Source organism: Lactuca serriola, chromosome 6, assembly GCF_051521515.1.
Source record: "Lactuca serriola cultivar US96UC23 chromosome 6, Lser_US96UC23_V15, whole genome shotgun sequence".
Taxonomy (NCBI): domain Eukaryota; kingdom Viridiplantae; phylum Streptophyta; class Magnoliopsida; order Asterales; family Asteraceae; genus Lactuca; species Lactuca serriola.
Window position 1 is genome coordinate 168,563,088 of NC_136413.1, and position 14,834 is coordinate 168,577,921.

The following is a 14,834-nucleotide window of genomic DNA, read 5'->3' on the forward strand; positions in this document are numbered from 1 at the left end:
TTGACTGGACTCGGCGAGTGCACTAGGGCGACTCGGCGAGTCTATATGTATTCACCAACTCTCTAGGATTCTCTTTTGACACGTCGAGTACTCCCCTGACACGACAGGTTCCACCTGGCATGAATCGCGGGGCCACCACGACTCAACTCGCCGAGTCTCAAGAACAACTCGGCGAGTCCCAACTCGACTCAGTCCAACTGTCAACCCTCTCTAACTCTCCCTGACTCACTGAGTCGACCCTTAACTCAGCAAGACCCCTCGCTGAATGGTTAAGGACAATCTTCATGCTACTCGCCGAGTCTGTTCTTCAGACTCGGCGAGTCCATGCCATGCATCAACCCAAACTAGCTTCTGAGGTCAGATTCGCACCATCCACTCATAGATCTGGCCCTCCTAAGCTTATTCATCACGTAAAGTTCATATCTTGGTTACCATACAACACTTACAAGACTCTTTTTGGAGAAATGACATCTAGAATGGCAACCCTAGCCTCCAACCCAAAAGGGAGGACATAAAGCATGACATTAGGGACTCTCTGGACCTACTAAGGTCCAGATCTAGGCACCATATCCCCATGGGACCTCTCACACTTCCAATACAAAGCAAATAAGGCATGAAGAAACCCTAGATTTGACCATATCAACAAAATACGGAAAATAAGCTCTGAAAGATACCTCAAGAAGCCTCCTCTGATGAAATGAAAGAAGATCCAAGCTCCCCAACTCTTCTAGCTTGCCTTTCCTCTTCCTTTCTTGCAAAAACACACAAATTTGGTGAACAATGGCCTCTTTCTCACCCACACGAATCCCTCAGCTGTCTTGGTGCTCTCAAGATCCAGGTAGCCGCAATGAAGGGACATAAGGTCCTTTAAATAGGGCTTAGGACCGGGAAATTAGGGTTTCATTAAACAGCAAGGACTCGTCGAGTCCATCCCTTGGACTCGTCGAGTCCGGGCGCGAACCCGCGTCCTGAACCGCGATCCTACTCGGCGAGTCTGAGCTCCAACTCGCCAAGTCCCCTCACAAAACATTAAAAACATAAGCATAAAAGATACCTAGAAATCCGGGTTGTTACATGTAAGTGAATATTCGTCTAGTCAATCAAAAAATAAGGGAGGAAAACGAAATGGAAAAGAAGTTTGTGGAAACAAACTAGATGATGACTTAAAAGAAAGTGGGAGGGAAATTATCAAAGTTGCAAAGTCATTAGTGGAAAAACAATATTGACAATGATATGGATGCATGTATGAAAAAGTTGGAAAATATGGAGTTAGGCCCGAACAACTCTTTTACTATTCGGTGAAAGTGTCAATATTAGAAAATTTTGGTTATGCCTTAAGCCATCGAGTTATGAGTTGTGGGAGAGAAATGCGGAAATGAAAGTTTGGATTATTTGCTTAACTTTTGTTAACTTTTAGATGATTTTTCTATGACTTTGATTTACTTTTGGATGACCTTTTGTTGACATTCAATTTACTTTAGATGATTTTATGTTTTTGGATTAATTTTAAATGTTATGTAATTGGATGTGAAATTTGGATGAATTTTAAATGTTATGAACTTAAATTGGTTGCAAGCTAGTAAGACAATAAGCATTGGAAAGAAGATGATTATGTCAATTTTTACATGTTAAAGGGCATAATGAAGATTTCAAGTGGTTAAATGAGGATTCCAACACTCCATACAAATGGTTCATAAATGTTTTCATGATGTTTGGATTGTAATTATGTTTTTTTGCAAAAGAAATTATGGTGCCAACATCATCTAACGCAACTATAAATTCCATGGAAGAACAAAAAAAGGTTGAGAGGCATATTTCCCAAAGTAATATATGTGTTAGATAGAGCTCTTACGCATGCAGATATGCTCGTTGATCAACATACTCGTTGTAGGGGAAGAGAAAATTTGAATAATATCAAAATGTATTTGGAATTTGTGATTTTGATATGATATCCACATTTGTATGGGTTGTATGGGAGGGCATAACGAATGATTCATGAGTTTTAAAAGAAGTTGCATTTAATTCGAGTTATGGGTTTCCATTCCATCACCATGTTTATAATCTTTCTATAATTTTTATTATTAATTGTGTTATCTATATTATTTATGTAATAGGCAAACTAACGTTTGCATATATATATATATATATATATATATATATATATATATATATATATATATATTACATTTGTGACTTGTGGATTTATGACTCCCTACCGTAATACTAACACTTGTGGTCCCTACCGTAATACATTTAATCCGAGTTAAAATCCAAAATACTAACACTTGTGGATTTATGACTCCCTACCATAATATGAGGTATTGGTTAGCCAATTTTTATGACGGCGAGCGTTAATGTAACATCTGGGATTTATAAGGTACTAATCTTGTAATTACTTAGGAGTATTACATTTTAAAAGATGGACTTAGGCCTTGGGCCTTCTATGTTTTGGGCTGATAAGACACGTATGTGGGGCGTACCCTCCCATGTACACCCAGTGTATTCAAGGGATTAAAGCGTGGAGGCCATACGCGTACGCCCAACGTACGCGGACAGAACCTAAAACCCTAACTTTTAGGGTTTGATCCCTATATAAAGGACATTATGCCCTTGGACCAGCATACCTAACACCCTTGAGCAGTCACCACGAAAACCCTAACCCACTTTGGTGTGTCTTTGTCATTTGGAGGCTATTTGAGTGCACTTTGGTGTAATTTTGGTGCTTTGGAAGAGAAAGGAACTTGAAGAAGGAGCTAGGATCCACCAAGAACTTGTAGATCCAGAAGATTAGCAACATTTCTAACCCATTTGAGGTATCAAGTTCCAAACTTGGTCATTATATTCTTAGATTGCTAATGGGGGTGTTTAAGGTTACTTTTCGACTCCATTGTTGAGGCTTCTTGCATCTTAACGATTTCAGACCATAATAGTTGTCCTTTTGGACTCTTAGAGGCACTAAGAGTCATAAAAATCGAACCTTGGTGGTTAAGCCACAACCATGCAAGTGTTAGTGGGTCTTAAAGTTTTTTAAAAGGACCAAAAACAATGTTTGACCCCAACCATGCATGCCAGCACATAAAGTTCGTGACTTTATGGTTTAGGAGGTCTCAGAGGACCTGGATCTAAATTTTAGACGTAAAGGCTTAATGGATTAAGTCATGAATGAGGTCCCAAGGAAGTTGGCCGGTACGTTGGGCGTACTCCCTGCTACGCCGTGCGTACTCCCTAGTACGCCAGGCGTACTAGGTCAACTTCCCGTATGCGGTCAAGGCCAGCATACGTGCCAGGTATGTCGCGCGTACGCATGCAGAGTGGGTTCATTTGGGCTTTTGGGCCTTAGAGGGTTGGGCCTGGACTGTTGGGCCTTATAGCCCACTGTAAAGCATAAATTGGACCTGGGAATCTGGAATCAGAAGCATTGGGCCCTTGGGGCCATATTGGGCCAATGGGGATTATCTTGTTTTGGGTTAAAGACTTATTAGAAATTGTTAAAAGGCCCATTTGAAGGGTTGGGCCCAATTTGGAAAATTGGGCAATTGATGGACCTTTAGGGGGTCTTGATGGACCATGGGTGCGTTGGATTTAATGCGTTAGAGTGGGGTCTTATGAATGTTCCCAAATTGGACCAAAGGGTAAAATGCTCATTTTACCCTAAATAATGTTATAGACTTTGATTTAGTGTTAATATGATCATGATAGCAGAGACTCATCGGAGCAACTATTATATACCACTTTCTGTGAGTTTGGACATGCATCATCACGGGGTGAGTTACCTTCCGGTAGCGATGGGTCTACGGCCACAATGCCGACCCACTAGTAGGAGTTATATGTTAGGTGATTGTCTTGTTGATGTTCATCTAGGTTTGCTATTACCTGATATGTTTGTGTGCTAGCCTGATATGTTATTGTGTTAGTAGTGGTAGGAGGTGAAATAGTCCTCGTATGTCAGTCCTAAGGACCGACGGGTAAGTCAAGCACCCCAAAAGGGCTTGACCTAGGTAGTTCAGGCACCCTAGAACTGCCTGGCAATATATTTGTGTTATATTTTTACGTGGTAGTGGTAGGGGTGAAATGGTCCCCGGTAGTCGAGTGAGATAGTCCAACGGGTAAGTCAAGCACCCTAGAATGGCTAAGTTAGGCGCCCCAGAATTGCCTGACAGTATGTTATTATATGGTGTGTGTTATGATGGGGGAACTCACTAAGCTTCGTGCTTACATTTTTCAGTTTTGTTTCAGGTACCTCTTCATCGAATGGGAAAGAGCCGACACGGAAGTTGCACATCACACACACCTCTGATTTCTGCACTATGTGATTCATGGGATTGTACTCTGATTTGTTACTATTCGATGTTTGATTTTGAGACATGTTCATGATGGTTTATGGATTGATATGATATCGATAATGTTTTAGTAAACGTCCTATAAATTACTTAATTAAAAACGAAATTTTTGGACTCAAAATTTAGGATGTTACAAGTTGGTATCAGAGCCTTGGTTAGAGGGATTCAAGCACACTCCCGGGTGTGTCTGAACTTAAACTAAGGACTTGTTACGAAATTTTCAAAAGTAAAACCCCTTTTTATTTTAAAAAAAGTTTGAAAAGAATTTGAAAAGAGAACAAAACTTTGAAAAGAACAAGGTGTGTGATGTGCGCGACCGGCTGAGCTCCATTAAGTTTTCCCCAAGATACCCATACATGTTATGTTATGATATGATATGATTATGAGAACTGCATGCTAGAATAGGGCTAAGGATCTAGGAAGATTCCTGATATGCCTGCTATATGCGTTTATTGAGCTACAAGATAATACTGATTAGTAAAGTTATATGATAGCTTGGAGAGGATATGTGTGATTGGGCTACCTAACACCCGAATGTTGCTTGCTCTCTGCTAATAGGAGTTCTAGCTATCTTTACTTAACTAATATATGGATACATCACATTACATATTGTGAGGATTAAATAATTTCAAAAGGTTAGGTTCAGTCCTGTTTCGCAGCTCTTGTTTGACTCTAACCATTGTAGGGCAGGACCCCTCATTCGAAGAGTTATCTGGTCTTAGTGATATGTGATGGTATTAACAAGTTATTTAGGTGAAGGTGAAAGTAGCAGGAACAACTTATGCAACTGATGGCGGTGGGTGGGTTGGAGAATTACCTTAAAGTAAGCCGAGAATGTGAATAGTAAAGAGTGCAACAGTAGTAGGAGGGACTTGGTGAAGTCGAAGAAACCCTTGAGGAAAGTACAGATAAATGTGGAAGGTAGTATGGGCCCGTACTACTGAAAGCAGAGGATCCATACTCGAGTCAAGGGGGGGATAAGATGGAATCAGGAAACTTTTAGAGTGTGTAAGCCCTCTTGAAATAATGTATGATCCAGACATTTATGTGTTTATTTCAGAATGGTGATGATTACGTGCCACAGAGCAGGAGGATCAGGGACATGATCAGGATCCGGATCAGGTTCGGGTTCAGGTGCCGAGCCACTGGACGAGAGGCTACGCGAGTTTATCGCATCGGATATCACAAGAGGTATCCTTGATGTGACACCGGTTATCTTTGGGTCGATCAAGGAAGGATCCTAGAGCTGATGGAGGATCACCTCATGGCATTTAGGAGCGATATGGCATTCAGTCAGTCAGGATCACACACACTGTCCTTCAAGGACTTTAGGGGAAGTGGTGCGCCAGATTTCCATGGGCTGAAGGACCCCATTGCTTCCAGACGATGGATTGCGGATATGGAATCTGCACAGTTGACGAGCTTCTGCCCTAAGGGGTCGAATGTTCAATACGCTGCAGGATGTTTAAGGGGCAGGGCTAGGGATTGGTGGGGGTCGGTTGGTGACTCTCTGGGGGCCTCGGCCATTGAGGCTATGACTTGGTCGGATTTCATAGCCCGGTTCAGGGCTGAGTTCGTGCCAGCTCTGGAGCTTCAACAGCTAGCCAGGGAGTTTCTCGATATGAGGTAGACGACTGAGTCAGTGGCAGAGATTACCGCCAAGTTCCTAGAGAGGGCCTTATTGGTGCCTCAGTATGCAGGAGATGAGGAGATGTGGAAGACCCGCTATCATGACATGTTTTGAGTTGATATTCGAGAGCATGTCAGTTTCTCAGCGTGCCTAACCGTGAAATATATGATTGCTAGGGCAAGGGAGAGGGAGATTGATTTGGAGCACATCTGAAAGAGGAAGGCAGAGGAGGGACAGATGAGTGGGTATTTGGAGAAGAAGTCTAAGGGAGAAGACACCAGGCCAAAGGGCCAGTCGGGACAGGGCCGCTGCAGGAAATACGGCAGGGCACATGAGGTAGCGTGCAGATTGGGAGCGTATGGATGCTACAAGTGCTGCAAGACGGGGCATATCAGCAGGGATTGTACCGCCCCTGCGCCCACATTCAAGGAATCAGACCTTTTTTTGCTTCAATTGCAATCAGAAGGGCCATAAAAAGGCCAATTGCCTGAGATTGACAGCAGCAATGCCAGTGGTGGGGCCAGCTCCAGCGACCCTGCGGATTACTGATGGCTGGAAGGGCAAGACAGAGGCCCCTGTGGTGAGGAGCCAAGCCTTCCAACTGACTACCGAGGAGGCACGCGCCGCACCCAATATGGTGACAGGTATGATTTCTTCTCCCTAGATTTTATTATATGTTGTTATGATATTGATGTGGCACGTGTATGTTTGTTTAGGATCGTTCCATGTGAATGGTATCCCAGTGCAGGTGTTGTTCGATTCAGGAGCCACTCAATCATTTGTTTCTCTTGCACTTAGCAAGAGGTTCCCTGAGTCTTCGGGCATGTTGGAATGCCCTTTATAGGTTGAGATTGCTGATGACCGATCAATACGAGCATCAGCGCTTTTCATAGATTGTGTGCTGAGGCAATTCGAGGAGCGCTACCTAGTAGACTTGGTTCCCATTCCGTTGGGTGGGAACAAGGTGATTATAGGTATGGATTAGTTGAGCCCCAATGGGGCGGTGATATATTGCGCACAATTGTTGGTGCGCATTAGGACCCCAAGTGGAGGAGAGCTGGTGATTCAGGGCAAGAGGCCATAGGGCAGACCGGCCTTATGTTCAGCAGTGAGGGCTAAACGCTACCTATAGCGAGCTTGCGCTGGATATGTCGCCTATGTTATGGATACCCGAGAGGCGGGGAAGGTGTCGATGAACGATGCACCGGTACTGCGAGAGTACGTGGATGTATTCCTGGAGGAGCTGCCTGGGATACCTCCGGAGCGACAGGTGGAGTTCAGGATCGACCTAGTCCCGGGTGCAGCTCCGATAGCCAAGGCACCATATCGGTTGGCTCCTCCTGAGATGCAGGAGTTGTCTACGCAGTTGTAGGAGCTGTTAAACAAGGGATTTGTCAGGCCGAGTAGTTTGCCTTAGGGAGCCCCGATCCTGTTTGTCAAAAAGAAGGATGGGTCGTATCGCATGTGTATAGATTACCGGGAGCTGAACAAGGTAACAGTGAAGAACCGTTACCCACTTCCGAGGATAAACGACTTGTTTGACCAACTTCAGGGAGCATCTTGGTTTTCCAAGATAGACTTGCGGTCAGGCTACCATCGGATGAGGGTCAGGGATGAGGATATACAGAAGAGTGCTTTCCGAACTCATTATGGCCACTACGAGTTCGTGGTGATGCCCTTCGGGCTCTCCAATACTCCTTCTGCGTTCATGGACCTCATGAACCGCATGTGTAGACCAATGTTGGATCGGTCTGTGATAGTTTTCATTGATGATATCTTGATTTACTCCAAGATGCAGGAGCAGCATGAGGAGTATCTGCAAAAGATTTTGGATACCCTGAGGAGGGAGAGCTTGTACGCCAAGTTATCTAAGTGTGATTTCTCGTTGCGCGAGGTGCAGTTTCTTGGGCACCTTGTCAACCAGAACGGTATTTTGGTCGACCCGGCCAAAGTGAAGGTCGTGATGAGATGGGAGGTTCCGAAGTCTCCATCTAAGATTCGGAGTTTCTTGGGATTAGTCAACTACTATCGGAGATTCATCCAGGATTTCTCCAAGATAACTGTACCCTTGACCCGGCTGACAAAGAAAGTCGTTGTATTTCGCTGGGGGCCTGAGCAGCAGGCCTCATTTGAGACGCTAAGACAAATATTGTGCGAGGCGCAAATCTTGGCCATGCCAGAGGGCGTGGTGGATTTCATAGTGTATTGCGATGCATCTATCTCAGGTTTGGGCACAATATTGATGCAGAGGGGGCATGTTATCGCCTACGCCTCGAGGTAGCTATAGCCTCATGAGGCAAAATATCCAACGCATGACTTGGAGTTAGGGGAAGTCGTTTTCGCCCTCAAGATTTGGCGTCACTACCTCTATGGGGTCCGGTGTACCATATACACGGACCACAAGAGCTTGAGGTACCTCATGGATCAGCCGAATCTGAACATGAGGCAGTGTCGGTGGTTAGATGTGGTGAAGGACTATGATTGTGAGATCCTTTACCACCCTGGGAATGCCAACGTTATAGGCAACGCGCTTAGCTGCAAGGCGGCCCCGATTAGAGATATTTTCCTGAGGATGACGGTAGTGACTCCGCTGTTAGAGCAGATCCGCGAGGCACAGGTTGAGGGACTTAAGGAGGAGCACCAGAAGTGCGAACGGATCATAGGCCAGGTGGCCTCATTTGATTATCACAGTTGTGGATTGTTGACCCTGCATGGGAGGGTCTAGGTACCATACTGGGGCGGGATACGATAGATACTGATGGATGAGGCCCATAAGTCTAGGTTCTCCATCCATCTGGGGGCAACTAAAATGTACAGAGATCTTCGTTCCTATTACTGGTGTCCCTGTATGAAGCGGGATGTCGCCTGGTACGTTGAGAGGTGTCTGACCTGCAGGACGGTCAAGGCCGAGCACCAGAGGCCTCACGGAAAGACGCAGTCGTTGGACATCCCCATGTGGAAATAAGAAGATATTACTATGGATTTCATCACCAAGCTTCATAGGACCGCACAGGGAGTGGATTCTTTATGGGTCATTGTGGATCGGTTGACCAAGAGTGCCCATTTTATACCGATCTAGGAGAGCATTTATCCTGAGAAGCTGGCCGACATCTATATTCGGGAGATTGTGGCCCGACACGGAGTTCCAGTCTCCGTGATTTCTGACAAAGATGTGTAGTTTACTTCTAGATTTTGGAAGAAATTTCACGATGAGCTGGGCACCCGTTTGCACTTCAGCACTACTTTTCACCCACAGACAGATGGTCAGATCGAGCGGACCATCCAGACATTAGAGGATATGTTGCGGGTGTACGTATTGAACTTCGGTGGTAGCTGGGATACCTACCTTCCCTTGGCAGAATTTTTCTATAACAATAGCTATCACGTGAGTATTGACCGTCCTCCCTTCGAGATGTTGTACGGGAGGAAGTGTAGGACCCTGATATGCTGGGACGAGGTGGGGAAGAGGGTCATGGGGAGCACCGAAGTGGTACTCAAGACGACGGAGAGGATTCAGCGGGTTCGGAGCAAACTCGAGACTACTCAGAGTCGGCAGAAGAGTTATGCCGACAAGTGTCGTTTAGACCTGGAATTTCAGGTCGGAGATAAGGTCCTTCTGAAGGTGTCACCTTGGAAAGGTGTCATCCGATTCAGGAAACTAGGAAAGTTGGGCCCCAGATACATCGGCCCTTTCCGAGTTGTTGCCCAGGTGGGCAACGTAGCGTATAGGCTAGATTTGCCGGCTGAGCATAACTAGATTCACAATACTTTTCATGTCTCCGAGTTGCGAAGGTTCCTAGTAAACAACTTCGCGGTGGTGCCTCTTAAGGATATTCAGGTGGATGGCAGCCTGAACTACATCGAACGACCAGTGGCGATCCTCGACAGGAAGTTGAAGAATCTAAGGAACAAGAGGGTGGAGCTGGTGAATGTGCAATGGCAGATCCGCAAGGGCTCGGAATGGACTTAGGAGCCGGATGAAGAGATGAGGGAGCACTACCCCGAGCTTTTTCAGGACTTGGCAGCAGGCTTCAAGGACGAAGTCTAATTCAAGTGGGGGTGATTTGTAACATCCGAGATTTATAAGGTACTAATCTTGTAATTACTTAGGAGTATTAAATTTTAAAAGATGGACTTGGGCCTTGGGCCTTGTATGTTTTGGGCTGATAAGACACGTACGCGGGGCGTACCCTCCCATGTATGCCCAGCGTACTCAAAGGATTAAAGCGCGGAGGCCATACGTGTACGCCAAGTGTACCAAAGAGTACGCACAGCATACGAGGGCAGAACCTAAAACCCTAACTTTTAGGGTTTGATCCCTATATAAAGGACATTATGCCCTTGGACCAGCCTCCCTAACACCCTTGAGCAGTCACCACGAAAACCCTAAGCCACTTTGGTGTGTCTTTGTCATTTGGAGACTATTTGAGTGAACTTTGGTGTAATTTTGGTGCTTTGGAAGAGAAAGGAACTTGAAGAAGGAGCTAGGATCCAGCAAGAACTTGTAGATCCAGAAGATTAGCAACATTTCTGACCCATTTGAGGTATCAAGTTCCAAACTTGGTCATTATATTCTTAGATTGCTAATGGGGATGTTTAAGGTTACTTTTGGACTTCATTGTTGAGGCTTCTTGCATCTTAACGATTTCAGACCATAATAGCTATTCTTATGGACTCTTAGAGGCACTAAGAGTCATAAAAACTGGACCTTGGTGGTTAAGCGACAACCATGCAAGTGTTAGTGGGTCTTAAACTTTGTTAAAAGGACCCAAAACCATGTTTGACCCCAACCATGCATGCAAGCACATAAAGTTCGTGACTTTATGGTTTAGGAGGTCTCAAAGGACCTAGATCCACATTTTGGATGTAAAGGATTAATGGATTAAGTCATGAATGAGGTCCCAAGGAAGCTGGCCAGTATGTCGGGCGTACTCCCTGGTACCCCGCGCGTACTAGGTCAACTTCCTGTATGCGGTCCAGGCCAGCGTACGTCGTGCGTATGTGCCAGGTACGCCACGCGTTCACATGCAGAGTGGATTCATTTGGGCTTTTGGGCCTTAAAGGGTTGGGCATGGACTGTTGGGCCTCATAGCCCACTGTAAAGCATAAATTGGACCTGGGAATCTGGAATCAAAAGCATTGGGCCCTTGGGGCCATATTGGGCCAAAGGGGATTATCTTGTTTTGGGCTAAAGACTTATTAGAAATTGTGAAAAGGCCCATTTGAAGGGTTGGGCCCAATTTGGAAAATTAGGCAATTGATGGACCTTTAGGGGGGTCTTGATGGACCATGGGTGCGTTGGATTTAATGCGTTAGAGTGGGGTCTTATGAATGTTCCCAATTGGACCAAAGGGTAAAATGGTCATTTTACCCTAAATAATGTTATAGAATTTGATTTAGTGTTAATATGATCATGATAGCCGAGACTCATCGGTGCAACTATTAGATACCACTTTCTGCGAGTTTGGACATGCAGTATCATGAGGTGAGTTACCTTCCGGTAGTGGTGGGTCTACGACCACAATGTCGGCCCACTTGCAGGAGTTATATCCTAGGTGATTGTCTTGGTGATGTTTATCTAGGTTTGCTATTACCTGATATGTTTGTGTGCTAGCCTGATATGTTATTGTGTTAGTAGTGATAGGAGGTGAAATCGTCCTCGTATGTCGGTCGTAAGGACCGACGGGTAAGTCAAGCACCCCAAAACGGCTTGACCTAGGTAGGTCAGGCACCCTAGAACTGCCAGGCAATATATTTGTGTTATATTATTACATGGTAGTGGTAAGGTGAAATGGTCCCCGGTAGTCTGTAAGTCCCTAATCTGCCTGTGTATCAATTAGATCCGTTTGATGGTGCGGAATCCCAATCAAACGGATGATGCCAGATCACAATAAGAAGAGAAGGAGAAGAATAATATTAAGAATCTTGATTGTATTGATGATATGAATGAAATTCCTTACAATAGATTCTCTCACACAATATGCTCTCTCTTCCTCTCTCACTTGGCCATACAATCTCTAGGGTTCATCAATCTGTTCCTCACACCCTAACACTTATATTTATATGAGGGGAATATGGGCCGGATAACATGGGCCGTAAATGGGTTTACGGTTGTAAGGTGTTTACAGCCGTAAACTCAACCGTAAACATGACCGTAAACTCCAAAAATATTACAGAAAAATACAATTGCTCAGAAAAGCAAAGTATAAACCATATTTTGACCCAACAATCTCCCCCTTGGTTTATAGCTTTCTTTTCTTAATTAACCCAACAAGCTCCCCTTAAAAAGTAGTTGGCTTTTCTTGTCAATCTTCATCGAGAGCTTGGCTTCGGAATTTATCTTCAATGAATTACTTCATCTTGAGCACTTAGGCAATTCTTCAAGATTTGGATTTGAACGCACATTAGGTGAGGATGCTTGATGTACTGATTCTTGAAAGATGACGCTCTGAGCTTGAGAATCTTTAGAGAGAACATTAGAGAGAACAAATCTTATGGATCACTTTAGCAGGTACAACGATAGCAGCAGACTGATTGAGGTGGCTTTAATGCAATCCGTCACATAATCTTCAAGAACAACTTCACCTTGCTACTGGGATTGAAGGATTGAATGTTGAAAGAATAATCTTCATTTCTTGCTCCTTCGAATGAGAATTCTTCGATGCTCACGAATGAAGCCTTGGCTCAGAAATCTTCGACACAAACTCCATGAGTTTCATCTACACCTGAAATCACTTTTCAAGACAAAACTAAAAGAAAACTTAGCACACAAATTAAAACAGAAACAAAAATATTTTTGGATTTTGGATTTTTCTGAACAAGAAATAAAACATAAATAACACTATTTTTGGATTTTTAATTTTCTGATTTTTTGTTTGGTTTTTAATTAATTTTTTTTAATTCTCCCCTAATATTTAAATTAGAAGAAACTATGAACAATTTTAACAAAAATAAAATGATATCTAACTTTAAGAGTGATTTGGGATCAAAGTTTTTAGACAGCCTTTATCCGCTTGTCGGTACCTTCTATCTTCACGTCTTTGTTTTGTCGATCGCCAGTATTGTGGTCCATAAACACAAAATATATGTGACAAGATTTGGACAATTTACCAATGACATGATACATGCATATATCTAATTATAAATTTATTATCATGACTGACCCTAATTCTTAAATAGATTTTTCTTATGACCATTTAACTTACTACAACCAGGGATATTGTTGTCCACTTAAATCGAGCAGCGAATCTACAGACAATTTGTATTTGTTCAATTTTAGTTGTACTAGAATGTGTTTCCTGCTTCCTGATATGCCCCAGCCATCAAGAACTTCCAGAGTACTCCTTACACCGGGTGAGCAGACAACCATCCAGAGAGAGAGGATAGATTCAGAATTCTATTACTTATTGTTTCAGAGGGGTTGAGAAGTAGAAGGTTGCATATGCTGTGTACCAGGTCGGATTAGAAGTCACGCAAAGGAGACAACATATGGCTAACAGATAAGAGGAATTTCATATATATAACATGCAGAGAAATAGAGTTGCATATGTTGTGTACCAGGTCGGATTGGAAGTCACGCAAAGGAGACAACATATGACTAACAGACAGAAATAAAGAAAATGATTTTCTACAGACCTAATTTATCAGAATTTACCAGTCGCCCCATCTAACCGAAATTAAGGATAAAATCCGCATATCGAGGAAAAGTGAATCCATAGTTCTAGATACGGGTTCATTTAATGTGATCGGTAGATTCTTATGCATATCTCCCTGCTCAACCTATCCGAGCGTCGTATTGTCAGGCTAAACGGATCTAACTAGTTCAATATTTTTCAAGTCCTTGAATTCCTTAAGTTCAAATCTTCCTAGTCAAGTCCATTTAGAATCTTTCATGCCTACCAACACATCGAACACAGAGCCTAGACAATTCAGATTCAGTCCCTTACACATATTTAGATTGCCTGTTATCACATAATTATATCACTTCCCAAAACATCTCCCTCAGGCACATTCCATTAACACCATATTTTGATTTTCTGATTTTCTAATGTTTTTTTTTAATTTTCTAATTTTTGTTTTGTTTTTATTTCTCCCCTAAATTTGTGCATAGGAGAGAAACGAAAGTAAATGCGCAAATTTAAACTATCCTAAAACAAAAATTAGTCTTTAAAGCGAATCAGCTTAAGAAAAACTCAGGAGTATAGAGAAGAAAACTCAAACCGTAAGTCACTGATTGAATTTGCATCCAGAAGGTCTGAGAACAGCATGCGTAATCTCAGAACAGATCCGAAAACTCTTCATATTATTAAGCACTAACCCCATGAGTGATCGCTTCCTTTCTTCCCTTCCCGCAAAGGACACATACTCTCAAATAATGTTCTGAGTGTTGTACTGTTGAGAGATGTCCCCTATCATGTGCCCGGAACAGCCACTACCAACAAACCGAAGTCTGATGATATGCCTCCATAGCTACTCCGACACAAAGCGGGATTAGTTGGTCTTTGGAGCCCAGTCCATTTTGAAACTGGGTCGACCTTTGTCATCAACGCACGATACCCTCTCCCATGACATATCCTGTTTGTCACAAATAGATGACGATGAAATATTAGAGTCATTAGACGATTTGGGAGTTTTCACCTTTGGTACCCATCTATATTTGGGTTTAACCCATTTCTTGTTCGATCCGATGGGTGCCTCAGTACTTGCTTTTGAAATGGAAGTCGGACGTTGAGATGACTTTGACTTTGGCTTTACAGGAGCATCTCTAGGATTGGGCTTGTTGGCTGACATTTCCTTCTTGCCCTTGGGATTTAGATTCTTGTCCTTATGGGATTGATTCTTAGCCTTCTGCGCATTCCAGTCAC